The sequence below is a fragment of the Pelodiscus sinensis genome, chromosome 5 (assembly GCF_052426305.1).
Source record: "Pelodiscus sinensis isolate ZL-2025 chromosome 5, ASM5242630v1, whole genome shotgun sequence".
NCBI classification, from domain to species: Eukaryota; Metazoa; Chordata; order Testudines; family Trionychidae; genus Pelodiscus; species Pelodiscus sinensis.
The window spans coordinates 81,288,287-81,303,694 of record NC_143056.1 but is presented as its reverse complement, the minus strand read 5'-3'; the positions used below and the strand labels follow the sequence as shown (position 1 = coordinate 81,303,694).

General features: G+C 45.2%; 1 protein-coding gene across 10 annotated transcripts in view; it reads right to left on the bottom strand.

The window, feature by feature from the left end:
- Positions 1-15,408, bottom strand: part of TSPAN18 (tetraspanin 18) — a 202,953-nt gene that overhangs the window by 134,190 nt on the left and 53,355 nt on the right. The window contains exon 3 of one of the 10 annotated variants that reach the window (XM_089778556.1): positions 12,679-12,850. The exons of 8 other annotated variants lie outside the window; for them this stretch is intronic. The gene's annotated coding sequence lies outside the window, so the exon portion shown is untranslated. Of the gene's footprint in view, positions 1-6,631; positions 6,701-12,678; positions 12,851-15,408 lie in introns of all 10 variants that reach the window. One more of the 10 variants, XM_075927536.2, reaches the window with a different exon arrangement.

The following is a 15,408-nucleotide window of genomic DNA, read 5'->3' as shown; positions in this document are numbered from 1 at the left end:
TAGATAGTGCTCTTCTTGTCTCATATCTGAAGAAGAGCTCTTTGTAAGCTAGGGATGTTAGTATGTAGTCGTTTATATGATTAACTGATAAACCTGGGCTCATTGGTTAATCCTAACGGTTACATGCAGCACCCCTCCTCATGCCTTGTTACCTCTGTATTAGAGGTAGCAAAAGGGGGGGGGAACTGGTGCCCATGGGGAACCAGCTCCCACAGAGCTGTTCCCTCCTCCCCCCGCCCTCTGCAGACTCCCAGAAAAGTCTTAGAAGGCTCACGTGTTTCAGGCTAGAAGTTCCAGTCTGGGTCCAGCAGTTCTCCCAGTTCAGTCTTTGTTCCTTAGCTGTTTTTAGGAGTCTTGTTGTGTGGGAAGCTAGGAATACCAGAGGATGCCACTTCCTGCCTTCTATAGCTTTAGCATAAGGGGGGGCAGGGATGTTAAAAGGACTGTCCTGCTCTGGGGCCCTAGGCTGGGAAGCTGGTAGTTGGGAGAGAGCCTGCATGTAACTGTAGCTGGATGTGTCCCTCCTTGTATGAAAGCTGCTGAAAGTGCAGGCTGGAGGGCTTTGCAGCTTGCAACAGCAGTACAATGTGAGAAGGAGCCCCAAGCTGGTGGGTTAGAGAACTCAGTGGTGCCCCAGTTCCAAGCAGCACTCAGGGGGAACCAGTCACATTTCCCACAACAAAAAAGTGAGCAGAGGAAAAGCTCCCGTTTTTTCTGTAGCAGCAGAGAAGTCTCCTGCTCAGCTAAGCCACACAGTACATTGAAAATAGGGGAGGTGAAAGGGGATATTCTGCATCAGAATTTATATTATGCAAAAATAATGTAAAATTATGCACACACAGGGGGAAAAATCCAACTCCCCTGATTGTAGCTAACATGAGTTCCAGAGTGAGAATGTGAATCCACTGAAATCCTGATAGCAAAGGAGAGGGAAGACCAGAAAATAAATAAAACTGAAAATAGTTTAATGAGAGAGGGGAAAACTGACATGGTTTCCTAATAAATGACGACTTTTAAGCTGGTATAGGACACGTAAAACAAGGGTTCCCTGGCTTGACTCTTCTCCTACAAATAGCCCCATAGTTCGATCTAGGGAGGCTAATGAGGGCAACCGAAATTGCAAATGAAGCGCGGGATTTAAATATCCCGTGCCTCATTAGCATGTTCCCGGCTGGTCGCCATTTTAGAAATTGACTAGCCTGAAGTAACTGCCCGTGTCTACACGCAGCAGTGAAACGGGATTCCGAATTAAAGCCCTAACTCGAATTAGCTGGTAAACCTCATTCCAGGAGAATACCAGCTAATTTGAGTTAGGGCTTTAATTCGGAATCCTGTTTCACTGCCACCTATAGACACAGGCAGTTACTTTGGGCTAGTCAATTTCTGAAATGGCGACCGGCAGGGAACATGCTAATGAAGCGCGGAATATTTAAATTCCGGGCTTCATTTGCAATTTCAGTCGCCTTCCTTAGCCTCCCTACATCGAAGTGGGGGCTACTGTAGACATACCCGGGAGGGGGGTGAGGAGAGAGAGAGATTGCTCCTCATTTACATGGTGTAAGTGAATGGAGAATCAGGCCCTCCCCAAAGTGTCATTCAGGAACAATGTTATAAATGTTTTCCAATAAAGTGCCGTTCAATCATGCTGTCAGGAAATAACCAGAAAAGCAACAGAGATTTTATATGCTCAAGGGAAAGGGTCACGAGCAAGTCACCGCAGCATGATGCATTCAATACACAAAATTTAACAGATACCATGTTCATTTCACAAACACACACACACACACACACACACACACACACACACACCCCCCGCCAGATATCAGGTATTTAACTTGTAAACTTTAGCAAAGTTTTCTATTTTGTTTTGTTTTCACGGTGGAATGCAGAGGTTAGCAGCAGATGGACGTTTTGCTAGTTGATAAAACTTAATTAAATTGAGTAAACCATCCCGACAATAAAACCCAGTTTCCACCTCCACTGAACCTGAATCCTTTAAATCCTCAATAGCTGTTAGCGTCTTCCTGAAAAGTTTGTAAGATGTCCTCGGGCTTGCAGTATAACAAGTAGTTAAAGCCTCTGAGGATGCCGGTCTCTCTCTGCAGCAGAAAAGGCAGAGATTAGATTTGTCAAATGTGGGGTAATAATTTAACAGGGCCAGATAAGGTAAGACATGCCAAGCAATTTAGCAAACAGTTCTGGAAAGATCTATAGGTCTAGACTAACTGAGGTAAGTATGATAAATGCTGACACTAACCCAATTAGTTACAATGATTTTAGAGGTTTGGAAAGAGCTAAACCATAGCATAGCAAATCAATGAATACCCTTTTCAGAGGAAAAAAGCCTTTCAGTTTTAAGGAAACTCAAGCTTGGCCAATCTCTAAAATAAAACCTGTGAATCACAGATTTTGGCACTGAGGTCCAGCTGGCTTTATTCAATTCAAACCCTTTATCTTAGCCTAACATTTTCAAACCACACTGCAGCGGTGTTAGCTGCACAACCCTCACTGAAGTTGCACAACCCTCACTGAAGTTATTACAGAACAACTCTGAACATTCACATCCTCAGCCATTTCAGGGAATTAACATTGTTTAAAGCCCTTTGCAATCTTATGAGAGCTGTAGGTGTACAAAGGCAGCAACTTGGCATCATCTCTTCAATTTAATCCTGTCTTCCCCTGGTAAGTCAGGAGGAATTGTTGAAAAAGGATACTAATCACACATCCACACAAGGATGCTATTCCTATCCATTCTCTCTAACCGGCATGCACAGACACCAGCAAAATCCACCAGTGAGCTCAGCATCTCTCCACTTTCTGTGTCTTCCTGGGTTTGCTCAGTAAGAATGACAAATTCACCCCAGTGCAGAAGGCTATCACAAGTTTATGTATCACTTATATCCAACTTAGGCCATATGAGTTTCATCCAAAGATTGTGAAATGGAAAAGTCTCAGTTTTCATCAAATTCATAAAACTTTAGGTTTGAGAAATATCCTGATGTCTTTCCTATATGATGCCATACAACATTTAATAACGATAGACAACAAATGTAGGTTAGGGTAGACCATTTCTCAGTCGACTCAGCTTTGATGCACGCAACTTCAACAACAAATTCATTTGCTGTTCTCCCCTTTATCCTGTGGCCCCATCCAGAAGAAATACCAGCTCCTTTCTTCCATTACTTCAACTTTCCAAAAGCAACCTTCATGTGTGTCATAAATCACATCAACCCATCTACTTTCATCCTATTCAGCTTCTGGACCTGGACCATAGCAACATCAAAAGGTTTCAATCCCATTTAACCAAGGAACAAAGACACACATTTCTTTGGAAGGAAGTCACTTTGGGCTCTCATTTTACGTTATTAGGATGGTAGAACAAAATGTATTTTCAGTCACCTTTTTCTTTTTACAAAAATTACATTTATGACAAACATTAAATTGCTGCAGAACTAGTAATTTCTGCAGTCAAAGGTTGTTTGTGAAAGCAGCGAGTGCATGAAAATGTTTTTGTGACCATTACCATTGAAGTGTTCTTTGGATAATACTGGACATTTATAGATGAATATATATTTGAATATAAACATGATGCTTTTCTATGGCCTGCACTAAGCCAGCTAATGATGGTTGGAGTGAAATTCTCTTCAGTCGGTCTTAGGTACTTACCCAACTCCTGTTGGAGCAATTGCAGAGAGCCTCACACTTTCTGTGCTTCTGGGGAGGTTGGTAAGTGCTATTTCCCCATTTTACAGATGGGGGAACTGAGGCAGAGAGAAACTAAGTGACATATCCCTAGGAGAGATGAAAGAGCTTCACCCATTAACTGAAAAACATTAGCTTATTGATTACTGTTATCAGTTAAATTCCCAGAGGATACTGGGAGCCCATAGGGCTAGCAGCCCATGGAGCATTTAACTATGTAACCGATTGAATTTCAATTGGTTACACCGTTAGTAGTAGGGTTGTTTTTTTAAAATTTTACATCCCTAGCCCAGACTCACTCTGGAAGCTTGCAGCATGATAAGGAACTGAATCCAAGTCTCTTAACAGTATAGTGCTCTGTGACGGGGCGGAACGCCTCTGCCCCGCCGAGGTGAACCCGCCCCGCACGGAGCCGGCGGTGGCGCTTGTGCTGCTCGGCGCTGAAGGGGAGAAGCGGCGGGTCTGTGTGGCTTGCACGGCTGCCGCCAGGCAGGGCACCGTCGGGCGCGGTGGTAGCCCTGATGTCCGACGGAATGACGTCAGGGAGGAGGCGCTGGGGACGCACCGAGGGGGAGGAGCAGTGTGGGGGGATGACGTAGGAGGGCGGCGGGTAGTTTAAAAGGATGGTGGGAAGCCGCGGGGGGGGGGGAAGGGGGAAAGAGAGGCCCAGAGTCAGGGTCAGAGGCAGAGGCAGGCGCAAGTGCCACAGCAGCGGTTGCTGCGGCGGGTTGGGAGTAGGAAGCAGCCCAGGGCAGGGGCTGGAGTTGGCCCGGCGAGCCGGAGGGTTTCGGGGGTTAGATTCCCCCGCCGGCTGAGTAGGTCCAGCCAGACCTGCTCTTAGGGCCCTGGGCTGGGGCCCGTGAGTGAGGGCGGGCCCGGGCCCCCCTACTCCCTCCCCCGGCTGAGAACCACTGGGAGGCATCGAGGGTGTGGCCGTGGCAGAAGCGCACACTACGCTCCCAAGCGGCGAATCCGCCATCTAGGACCCTAACGTAGAGGGCAGGAGGGTGAGCCTTTCACCATCGGAGATGGGATTTGAGGGGGGGTTGTACCCCGACAACTGGATCCTGGAGGTACGCCTCCCCACATGCTCTAACCACTGGGACATGCTTCTTCTCTTTGTTCTCTAGCAAATCTAATGTGCAGTTTCTACAACTCTGAGAAGATGTAAAACATTATCCATCAGTTAGACTTGATTTGTCGATCTCTGGATTAGACAGGATGTTCCAAGTCTCAACTCCATCCCTACCACCTTAGTCCATATAACTCAAGTTTGTTATTAATGGTGGTTTATTCACCTACCAGGAATGGTCCTGCCTTGAGTGCAGAGGACTGGATTAAATGACCTACTGAAGTCTTTCCCAGTCCTACACTTTTGATATTTTATGCTGTTATGCTGACAATATGCGTTACCCTGGAAATATAGAGTTAAATATAGAGTCCTTTTCCCAAAGGACTTGGGAGGGCTTGTTTCTTTAAATATTACCAGGGACAGTTCCACTGGCTTTGCTGGGACTAGACCTTGTTGGCTCTGCACCCAGCAATAAATATTTGCAGACTGACACAAATAAGGAAGGATTCGCTTATACACCTTGAGCAAGGCAAACTTCAGAACATGCATTAAGGCATAACTGTTTACCCAACATTTTTTTGTAAAGGGCTTGTTTAAGGCAGTTTGGCTGGGTCTAGAAAGGGGTGGTTGGATGGATTGCATTAGCTACTTTTTCATCTTGATGTCTTTATTGTTATTTATCGTAAATGCACCTACTGGCTGTTTGATGAGTATGGTATATAAACAGAAAGACAGGAATAAATGTGTGTGGAGTATTATTGGTAGTTAAAAGCTGGTAATTTGAATTATCCAGGCAGGGATAAGCAGTTCAAATGCCCAAATAATTCATTACATCTAGAGGAAGGAGAAGAGAGAAAACAAACAAACCCTGCTACAATGATGATTCAGCAAGTAATCAATAAGAATATTGGGCTCCTAACTCTGGAATGCTAGCCTTCTGCAATAGCATGAGTCCTAATTGGAGCAGAGGCTGGCTGCAGATTCCCATCCCAAGCCCCAGAGCTATGATTTAAACTAACCCAGATTGGCAAAGAAAGGCATGGAGGTTTCTCTTTCTGCTCATTAAAGGTGAAATTCTTTTTGGTGCCAAAGTCCCATTTCAGTCCACAGGACATAATTCATCCTATGATGATAAAAATTCTGGGGAGGCCAGATTATGGATTTAGACAGATGCTGGGAATGCATGAAACAAGAAGGAGCCCAATCAGCTCCAAGCTCATTTCCACTCCAAGAATGGAGCTTGCCAGAATTGGGTGGCTACAGACATCTGGAAAAGAAGCAGGTGGGCTAGTTTTGCTTGGCAGGATTTCAAAACTGACACTACCTCAAGGCATAGAGAGAACCCAGAAATGTGTCAAGAGTTTAATTAGTTGTAGCTTGGGGCATTTCTATGGTCTTGAGAGAATTAAAAGGCATAAAGATGGAAATTTACATTAGTCAGAAAAATTTTAAATGGTCGGTCTCCCTTCTGTACTAACCCCCAAACATATTCCAAACAACGACTGGTTCTTCTCTGTGGAACAAGAAAGGCAGCTGACCTTACTTTCACACATTAGGACAGCAGAAACAGTACTCTGGTACCACAGAATTTGATGGTATCGTATGAGACTAGATTTGATGAGAGCATTTGGTTGGCCTCCTCTAGCACTAAGAAGCTTGGGTTATGGAAAGGTAGAACAATACTGTCAAAGGTATTTACTATTACTATGGGCAATATTCACCTCTGTGCACAAGGCCAGCCCAAAGCAAAAGCACCTCTTAAAATAGACTAGGCCCCTGCAATGTGCTGAATTTCAGTGCACACATCAAGAGACAGGGATGGTAACTGGGAAGCATGAGGTTTACCAATATGCTTACCTGTTAAACGGTACTTGCCAGTTGCCCACATGGAGCCAGAGAAACTGTGGTGGGGCTGGGCCTTGGGATCTAGGTTAAAACAGTTAATCGGTTAAGTGCTGTGATTTAACTGGTTAACCATTTTAACCTCCCTATCAGGAGAACAAGTAATCTCAGAGGAAATCAAACTGCCCCAATAGATGTAGACAGATCCAGCTCTCACTTCTTGCCACTTACACAATCTTTGCTGAATTGGTCACCAACTCAACCTACAAGTATCATAAACTTGTTCCATTGTTTTATTCTGAACAAGTGGTACTTAAAAACAGCACCAAACAACTCCACAGTCACTGTCCCTACCAGCCTCTGATTTCTCTCTCTTGAAACTTTTATTTGATCAGTTGAGATCACAGGCTCACTTGAAATAAGACAGTGTTACTAATCCCAACAATCTCAAAATGCTAGGGAAGGTATGCTGCATAATTGGGAATAAACTTGCAACACATCCTCTTGTTTAAATTTCAGATGGTTCCTCTTAGACCATAAGCACAGCCTTACTGAGTCAGATCAAAGGTCCGGCAAGTCCAATATCCTGTCTTCAGACAATGACCATGCCAGATGCTTCAGAGGGTATGTCTACACTACCCCGCTAGTGCGAACTAGCGGGGTAATGTATGCATACCGAACGTGCAAATGAAGCCCGGGATTTGAATTTCCCGGGCTTTATTTGCATAAGCCGGCCGGCGCCATTTTTAAATGCCGGCTTGTTCGAACCCCGTGCCGCGCGGCTACACGCGGCACGGGCTAGATAGTTCGGACTAGCAAGCCATTCTGAACTATCTGTACGCCTCGTGGAAAGAGGCGTACAGATAGTTCGGAATGGCTTGCTAGTCCGAACTATCTAGCCCGTGCCGCGTGTAGCCGCGCGGCACGGGGTTCGAACAAGCCGGCATTTAAAAATGGCGCCGGCCGGCTTATGCAAATAAAGCCCGGGAAATTCAAATCCCGGGCTTCATTTGCACGTTCGGTATGCATACATTACCCCGCTAGTTCGCACTAGCGGGGTAGTGTAGACATACCCAGAGGGAATAAGCAGAACAGGGAAATTATCTAGTGATCCATTCCCTGTTGTCTAGTCACCACTTCTGAAAATGAGATGCATAGGAAACCAGATAATGAGGTTGAATTTCTGACCACCTGAGCAGGCCAACAGCCATTGATGAAATCATTCTCCATATCTAAATGGATACAAAAAACAATTGTAGTTTTTGCCTTCACAACATCACCTGGCAACAAGTTCTAGAAGGCTGACTGTACTTTGTGTGAAGAGTTATGGCTGGAAAGATCTTCAAATCTTACATACTAGTAGTATGTAATATTGATGTCAAAAAGGAGGGATGACCCAGAGATTAGCATGCTAGTCTGGGACAGGAAACCATGGTTCAATTCCCTGTTCTACCACATATTTCCTGTGTGAATGTGGGCTAATCACATAACCTCTCTGTGCCTCCTGTCTGCATCTGGAGAGAACAGCACTTCCCCACCTCACAGGGAAGATGCCAGGACAAATACATGAAAGACTGTGAAGTGTGCAGATACTATGTGGCAATGAGAGCCATATAAGTAGTTATCATAGGCAGCAGAACCTAGTGACCCCAGTCAAGACTGGAGTTCCAAAATACAGGGTGCAGCACAAACTATAGCCCTGGTGAACTCCCTGCATGAAAGCATGCAAAATGGAGACTAGGAAGAAATTTCCCTTATGGACATAGTGGTAGAAATGTAGCTGTGTTAGTCTGGTGCATTTGAAACAAAAAACAGGACTGTGTAGCACTTTAAAGACTAACAAGATGGTTTATTAGGTGATGAACTTTCGTGGGCCAGACCCACTTCCTCAGATCAAATAGTGGAAGACGGTTGTGACAATATGGTTGTGACAATTTTCTTCCACATTTGATCTGAGGAAGTGGGTCTGGCCCACGAAAGCTCATCATCTAATAAACCATCTTGTTAGTCTTTAAAGTGCTACACAGTACTGTTTTTTGTTTCACCCTTATGGACATGTTATTCCATTCTTGTCCACTATCATGTTTCTTGAACCTTCTTCTCTTGCCTGATATTGGCCTCCCTGATAGACAGTATTCCTGACAAGATAGATCCTTGCTTTGATCCAATATGGAGTTCTAGCTACCTGTGAATAATTTTGAAAGGTGACAAGAAAAGTTTTATCTAGTATACTAGTAATTAGAGACTGAAAATGCCTAGCATTCTCTGTAATAATCTTTCTAGTGTTTTGTCACTTTAGAGGATAAGGGAGATCTTAAAGCACCAGCAGAGGGTCACATATGTTGCAGTCAAACACAACTTAATAATTTGAACAGAGGCAGTTAAAGGGAGGTGGAAAACAAAAGATTTCACTTTATACAGAGCTGAGAAAGTATGGAATTTGTGTTTTCTGACTCTCTGCTGGGCTTACAAATACTGTATTGAAATCCATGGAAAATAATGAAAGAGAGAGACATATAGAGACCAAGCTATAAATCAAATCAATGCATATGCAGTAGTGGAGAAAATATGCTACCCTGCCAGAGGACAGAAGGCAACCTTATATTCCTTCTCCTGCTATACCACACACAGAGTCCACTCAGGACTGTGGAATATCAAGGTTCATAAATGAATGACAAAACTGAAGAGGAATAAGCTGCCTTGGGCTTGGACACATGTGCATGCACATACATCTCTGATTTGTATTGGATTTTGTACTCTAATTTGATAAATACACGTTGAATGAAAGACTGGTTCATGCATCATCTCTCTCTTGCCTGATACATCTTCTTCGAGACTCCCTGTTGACACTTGCTCCTGAACTGTGACAATCGAGGTTTTATAGGATATTATAGTCTAGCCTGCAGGACATGAACCAGGACAATGTTCTCTTTATTCCTATTCTCCAGGAATTATATCTTTCTTTTGTTTCTGTTGAAGATTCCAGTGGACTTTAGTGTATCAACTGTATCCAGAAAGGGATAAATAGGGAAACCACACAGACAATATCACCATTGCAGTAACATCTACAGGCAGTCCCTGACTTACGCGGATCCGATTTATGTCGGATCTGCACTTACGAACGGGGCTTTCTCGCCCCGGAGATCGAGGTGGCGGATTGCTGCCTGCGAGCTCCGGGGCGAGAAAGCCCCGTTCGTAAGCTGCTCCCGGTGCCCCTGGTCTGCTGGAGACCGTCTCCAGCAGACCAGGGGCACCGGGACTGAAGCCCCAGCAGCGGCGGGTTCCCGGGATTCTGAGGCTTTGCCAGAGCAAAGCCTCAGAAGCGCGGGAACCCGCTGCTGCTGCGGCTTTGCTCCCGGTGCCTGTGGTCTGCTGGGGACTGTCCCCAGCAGACCACAGGCACCGGGACTGAAGCCGCAGCAGCAGCCGAGTCCCTCGCCTCTGAGACTTTGCCAGAGGCACCCCGCTGCCGCTTCGGCTCTGCTCCCCGTGTCCCTGGTCTGCTGGGGGGGGGGACGCAGCTAGTGTGCCCCCCCCAGCAGACCAGGCTTTTGTTGTGGACCTGGGGCAGAGCAGCTGGGGCGCTGCCGATTGGTCCTGCAGCGCCGCTCTGGGCACTACTGGACCAACCCGGCAGCACTCCAGCTGCTCTTCCCCAGGTCCTGATTCAGCCGCTGCTGGTCAGTTTCAGCAGTGGCTGAATCAGGACGCCTGGGGCAGAGCAGCTGGGGTGCTGCTGGGTTGGTCCAGTAGCGCCAAGGAGCGAGGAGCGGTGCTACTGGAGCAACCCAGCAGCACCCCAGCTGCTCTGCCCCAGGCGTCCCCAAGTCAGCCGCTGCTGAAACTGACCAGCGCTGATTACAGGAAGCCGAGGCAGAGTTGCTCTGCCCCAGGCTTCCTGGAATCAGCCGCTGGTCAGTTTCAGCAGCAGCTGACTTGGGGAGCTTGGGGTTCTTAAGTTGAACCTGTATGTAAGTCAGAACTGGCGGTCAGTTTCAGCAGCGGCTGAATCTGGACGCCAGTTCCGACTTACATACAGATTCAACTTAAGAACAAACCTACAGTCCCTATCTTGTACGTAACCCAGGGACTGCCTGTATTTTCACTTTAATTTTCTGCTGACACACGGAAGTGTTTGAAAATAATAAAATTTGTCAAAACATTTTTCATGATAAACTCCTACACATGGAGTATTTACAAGGCACTAACATAATTCCATATCTGACTGGTACATTAACTGCCAGCAAAAGAGTCTCTGATGGCTAATATGCTGTAGGAACTAGCTGCCCGCGGCCAAAATATCCCCTTTTACTGGTATGCCATCATCAGCTGTGTGAGTCTATCTGCTATCTTCCACCCCAGAAGAGGCTACATTTCAGTGATAGAGTGGCTCTCATACACATATATAGGAACAAATAAGGATTCTCTCAGCCCCTTTCTTCCAACATCTGAAGAAGACATCATGGCTCTATAATACATAAAGGCTCTATGGATGTGGGCAAAACAAGTGAACCGTGGCTTGCCCAGTAACCCAGTCAACTGTGCAAAATGAGAGCACCATGGCCAGACCTGTCCTGTACCTGAGCAGTGAGAAACCACTTTGGATGCAACAGATGCTACAGAAACATATAAATTATATTTATATATTTTAAGGATAATAAGTTCAGCTCCTCAGCCCCTGAAATGGGACAAATTGCAATTTCCCAGCCCTGACTTGGGACACAAGCTCTGGAAAAGGCTCTTTGAACCCTTTATTACCGATTTGTATTCACAGCTTTACTGACTTTTTTGGGAGGAGAGGGGGTCTGAAGATATAAAAAAAAGAAACCAAAAATCCAACAGGGTAAGGCTCCCGCTCTCTCTGCCTCAATGACGCTTGCTAATTAAAACACAAAGCAGCCAGGGCCGCAGAATTAATGGACATAGCTTCCTCTTTTCAAGTCTCGCCCGCTGACAGATCGCCTCATTCTTCCCCTATTCTTGAACCTTTCAAAAAAAATATAGCTTGCTTATCTTAGTGTGGGGTTGCCGTGGAAACTGCATCCCCGTGCGAGATGCTCTGTCATAACATTTCAGCACTGCTCGGAAGGCTTAAAGACACAGCATCCTCCACTCTGGGGGCCTCAGAGCCAGCCAGAGTCTTTGCAGATGGGCAGTTGTCAAAGTCACAGAGAAAAAGAGAGAGAGTTGCCGGGGGGGGGGGGGGAGGAGGGGGGAGGAAAAATAACAGTTCAGATGCCTCAGAAATCCACTGCTGCTGTTATTGATGGGTATTGACCAATCTGCACTTCAATTTGGTCTCTCCAGGGGCATTTTCTTTTCAACAGCCACTGGCCTTTCAAATTATTCATAAAACTAAGAGGGCTGGCAGCAAAACATACCCCAGTTCACCTAGCATGGGTGAGTGCAAAGCACCTTCTTAGCTGGGGTTTAATCTTAGACTTATCTTTCAGGCAAGCCCTGGTTTTCCAGTCCTGAAACAGGGAAAGGATGGGGGGGAAGTAGTAAGTGCAATAATTACTCATAATGGGAACAAGCCTCCTACAGCCTGCTCCTTAATTACAGGGATGGCTTCCAGACTGTAATCACTAGGGGTCCAGATGGAAGTTCTCCAGTCTCTTTGAAGGACAGAATGTGTCAGTTATTAATTAAACATATGAGGCAATTAGCCTCAAAACTTCATAGTAAATCATTACAGCTGCAAAAGGTTGCAAAAGGAAAAGTGAGCAAAATATACCCTACATTTGCCAGACGATCATTGTGTCAGCAGCCAAAAAGCACCCTAAAAAACATAGCTCTTATGAGGAAAAGAACTGTTTTGGAAGAGCTTTTTGGGAGCAAAGGATCTGCATGGTTCTCAAAAGTCAGGCAGCGTCACAGTCAGATCCCCACAGGAAGTAACGGCTCACTACCTGCACATGAGCACCACCTGTGACTGTGTGGCCAAAAGACCTAATGCAAACATGGGGCCTAAATTACACTACAGCGGGCCATGGATCTAAGTTACACAACTTCAGCGCTGTGAATAGCGTAGTTGATGTCGGCATATTATATCTACTTACTGCGTTGAATCGATGGTGGACACTCTCCAGTCAACTGCACCTATGCTTTTCGGTCTGGTAGAGTATCAGAGTTGATGGGAGCGTGTTCAGTGTCCATTTTAGACCCGCGCTGAATCAAATGCTGCCTGTTGATCTGGCAGGTAGTGTAGACATGCCCGGGGATATACAAATACTGGAAACTCAATGGAGGAGGAGACATGTTATTTTATCTCTGGGATAACAGCTGCTGAAACAACGTGTCTAGTTCTGGTGTCCTCAGTTTGAGAATGATGCTGATAAATTGGAAAATGTTTAAAGAAGAGCTACTGGAATGCTTAAAGAATTAGAAAACCTGGCTCACAATGACAGACTTGAGGTGTTCAATCTGTTTAGTTTAACAAAGAGACAGTTAAAAGGAGACTTCATTACAGTTTGCAAGTACCAACATGAGGAACAAAATGTGATACCGGGCTCTTCAATCATACCGGTCTCTGTTAAACACAACCCAGATGCTGGAAGTTGGAGCTCCACAAATTCAGAATGCAAATAAAATGAAAAAAATATTAATTGTGAGAGTCCTTAACCACTGGAACATTTTACCCAGGGTCATGGTGGATTCTCTATCATTGACCATTTTTAAATCAAGATTGGGTGGGGGCGTTTTTTAAGCTTTGCTCTAGGAAATCAGTTGGGGAAGTTCTATGGTCCCTGCTACACAGCTCAGATTAGTCACAATGCTCCCATCAGGCCTTAGAATCTATGAATATTGAAATTCTACCTATGACATCTTATACCGTTCAGTGCTACAGGATTTTGAGACTTGTGGGAGCAGAGCCTACTCTCTGCTTGTTGCACACACCCAGCAGGGTGGAGTTACTCTGACGCATTAAGGAGAGAAGAGAATCTTTGTCTCTAAACAACTGTGGCATTTTGCTGCCAGTGTTCCACAGCAGACCTCTTCTCTCATCTCAACTGCTGTAATTCCTTTCTCTGGGCCTCCCCAAGCTCCAGCTCTGCAAACTCAAGCACATGCTGCTATTGGTTTCTTATATGTATAAAAAAAGTACAGTCACTTCATCTCATACTCAAACTCCCCATTTCAGAATCCAGCTCAAAATTGCCCTAGTTTTTAAAGTCTTTCAGGGATTTACTCCAGACTACACCCCTCTTCCTGTATGGACTAAACTTTGGTTCAGTTAAATTGGCAGACATCCAGAGTAATGCCACTGTGGTTTGTTCTCTACTCCAACATCGCAGCAAGTGTCAAACTCCACTCTGTCCCTAACAAGCTGGCTACGGCTGGAGGAGCCCATCTTCCACTCTGCGACTCTGCCATCTGGGACAGCATTCCTGTATTTCTCTGTCTTATGAACTCTCCCTCACCTCTATAAAACTTTTCATGGCAGATTATACACTGTACGAAGTCAGACTTCATCACTCTTCAGCTAAGTACTTCTATTTTTTTTGTGTGCATTGAAGGGTGGAGGGGGGGAAACCAAATAGTAACTGGAGACAGTGAGGGGATAGCTAAGAGTCAGCCAGGGAACTCAGGCTGGTTTTAGAGTTGCCAAGTAAAATACTTTGATCTCTTCCTCAGTGTGGTCTGGCATTCTTGGAGAATGGCACCTGAGAACATGTATGGAGAGAACCCTTTGCACTCCCTCCCTTTGGTAACCAAATGCTGCAGCACACTGGTGGAATCTTGCTGCATCCAATGAAAAGTGTTATAGAGGTGCCTTTGAATTGCTGGTTAAAATCAACATGAGGGAAACCGAGAGCCATGCCTACAGTCGCCCTAATGTCAGCAAAACTTTTGCCACTCAGGGTGTGAAAAAGATCACACCCTTGTGGCCAACATAAGTGCTCATGTGCACAGATGCTTTCTCACTGACATAGTTATCCCTGCATGGGAAGCTGATTTTGTTATGGTGACGGGAGAGCTCTCTCCCAAGTGCTCTTGCAATAGAAAAGCTGCATCAGTACAGCCAAGCCCTGTCAACTTGTAACTACAGAGATGGCCCTAGCACTAAGGAACTGGGAAACAAACCTACTACCTATAGTTACATGAGGAAAATAATGGTTAGTACCTACTATATTTCTGGTTATCTAGACCAGTTCCTCACAGCTCAGCCATTAGGGAGTTTTGTTAGTAAGGATGGCAAATATGCAATAATAATCAGTGGAGTTAAAAACTATTGTTTTTAAAATGAAGTAGACAAGGTTTATGAACCACTCGCCTCTGAAATCACTACTTTGTGAAATGGGACTATACTATCTTCACTAGCTTCCCAGATTGCGGGTTTAGTTTACAAAACATTACCATTGACTACCACATGCTTGTGGAGCCTGATTTTCTACTGCCTACCCTCACTGCAATTCCTACATTGACCCATCACTGCTACCTCATACTCAAAATCTCAGTCACCCACTCAGATATTCCATTCTCAGCTTTATTTTAGTTCCTTTACTTTGTCCATAGAAGGACAACTCATTTATTGCTTGCACTACACTTCCTTCGCCATCTGCTATTCTTCTCCGTTTCCTTGTGTAAGATTACTGGCAGCCTTGCAACATTCCAAAGGCTAGACACTGCAGAATGAAACCTTACAACATATTACTTTATAATCAACGTAACAGGTAACAATTGCTGTTCTCTCCAATACAAACTTTTGAGGAAGCATGTGTAAGCGGGGGAATGGTCCCGCTATTTTGGGGAACTTTCCTGGCTTCTATACACCCCGGTGAAATGAA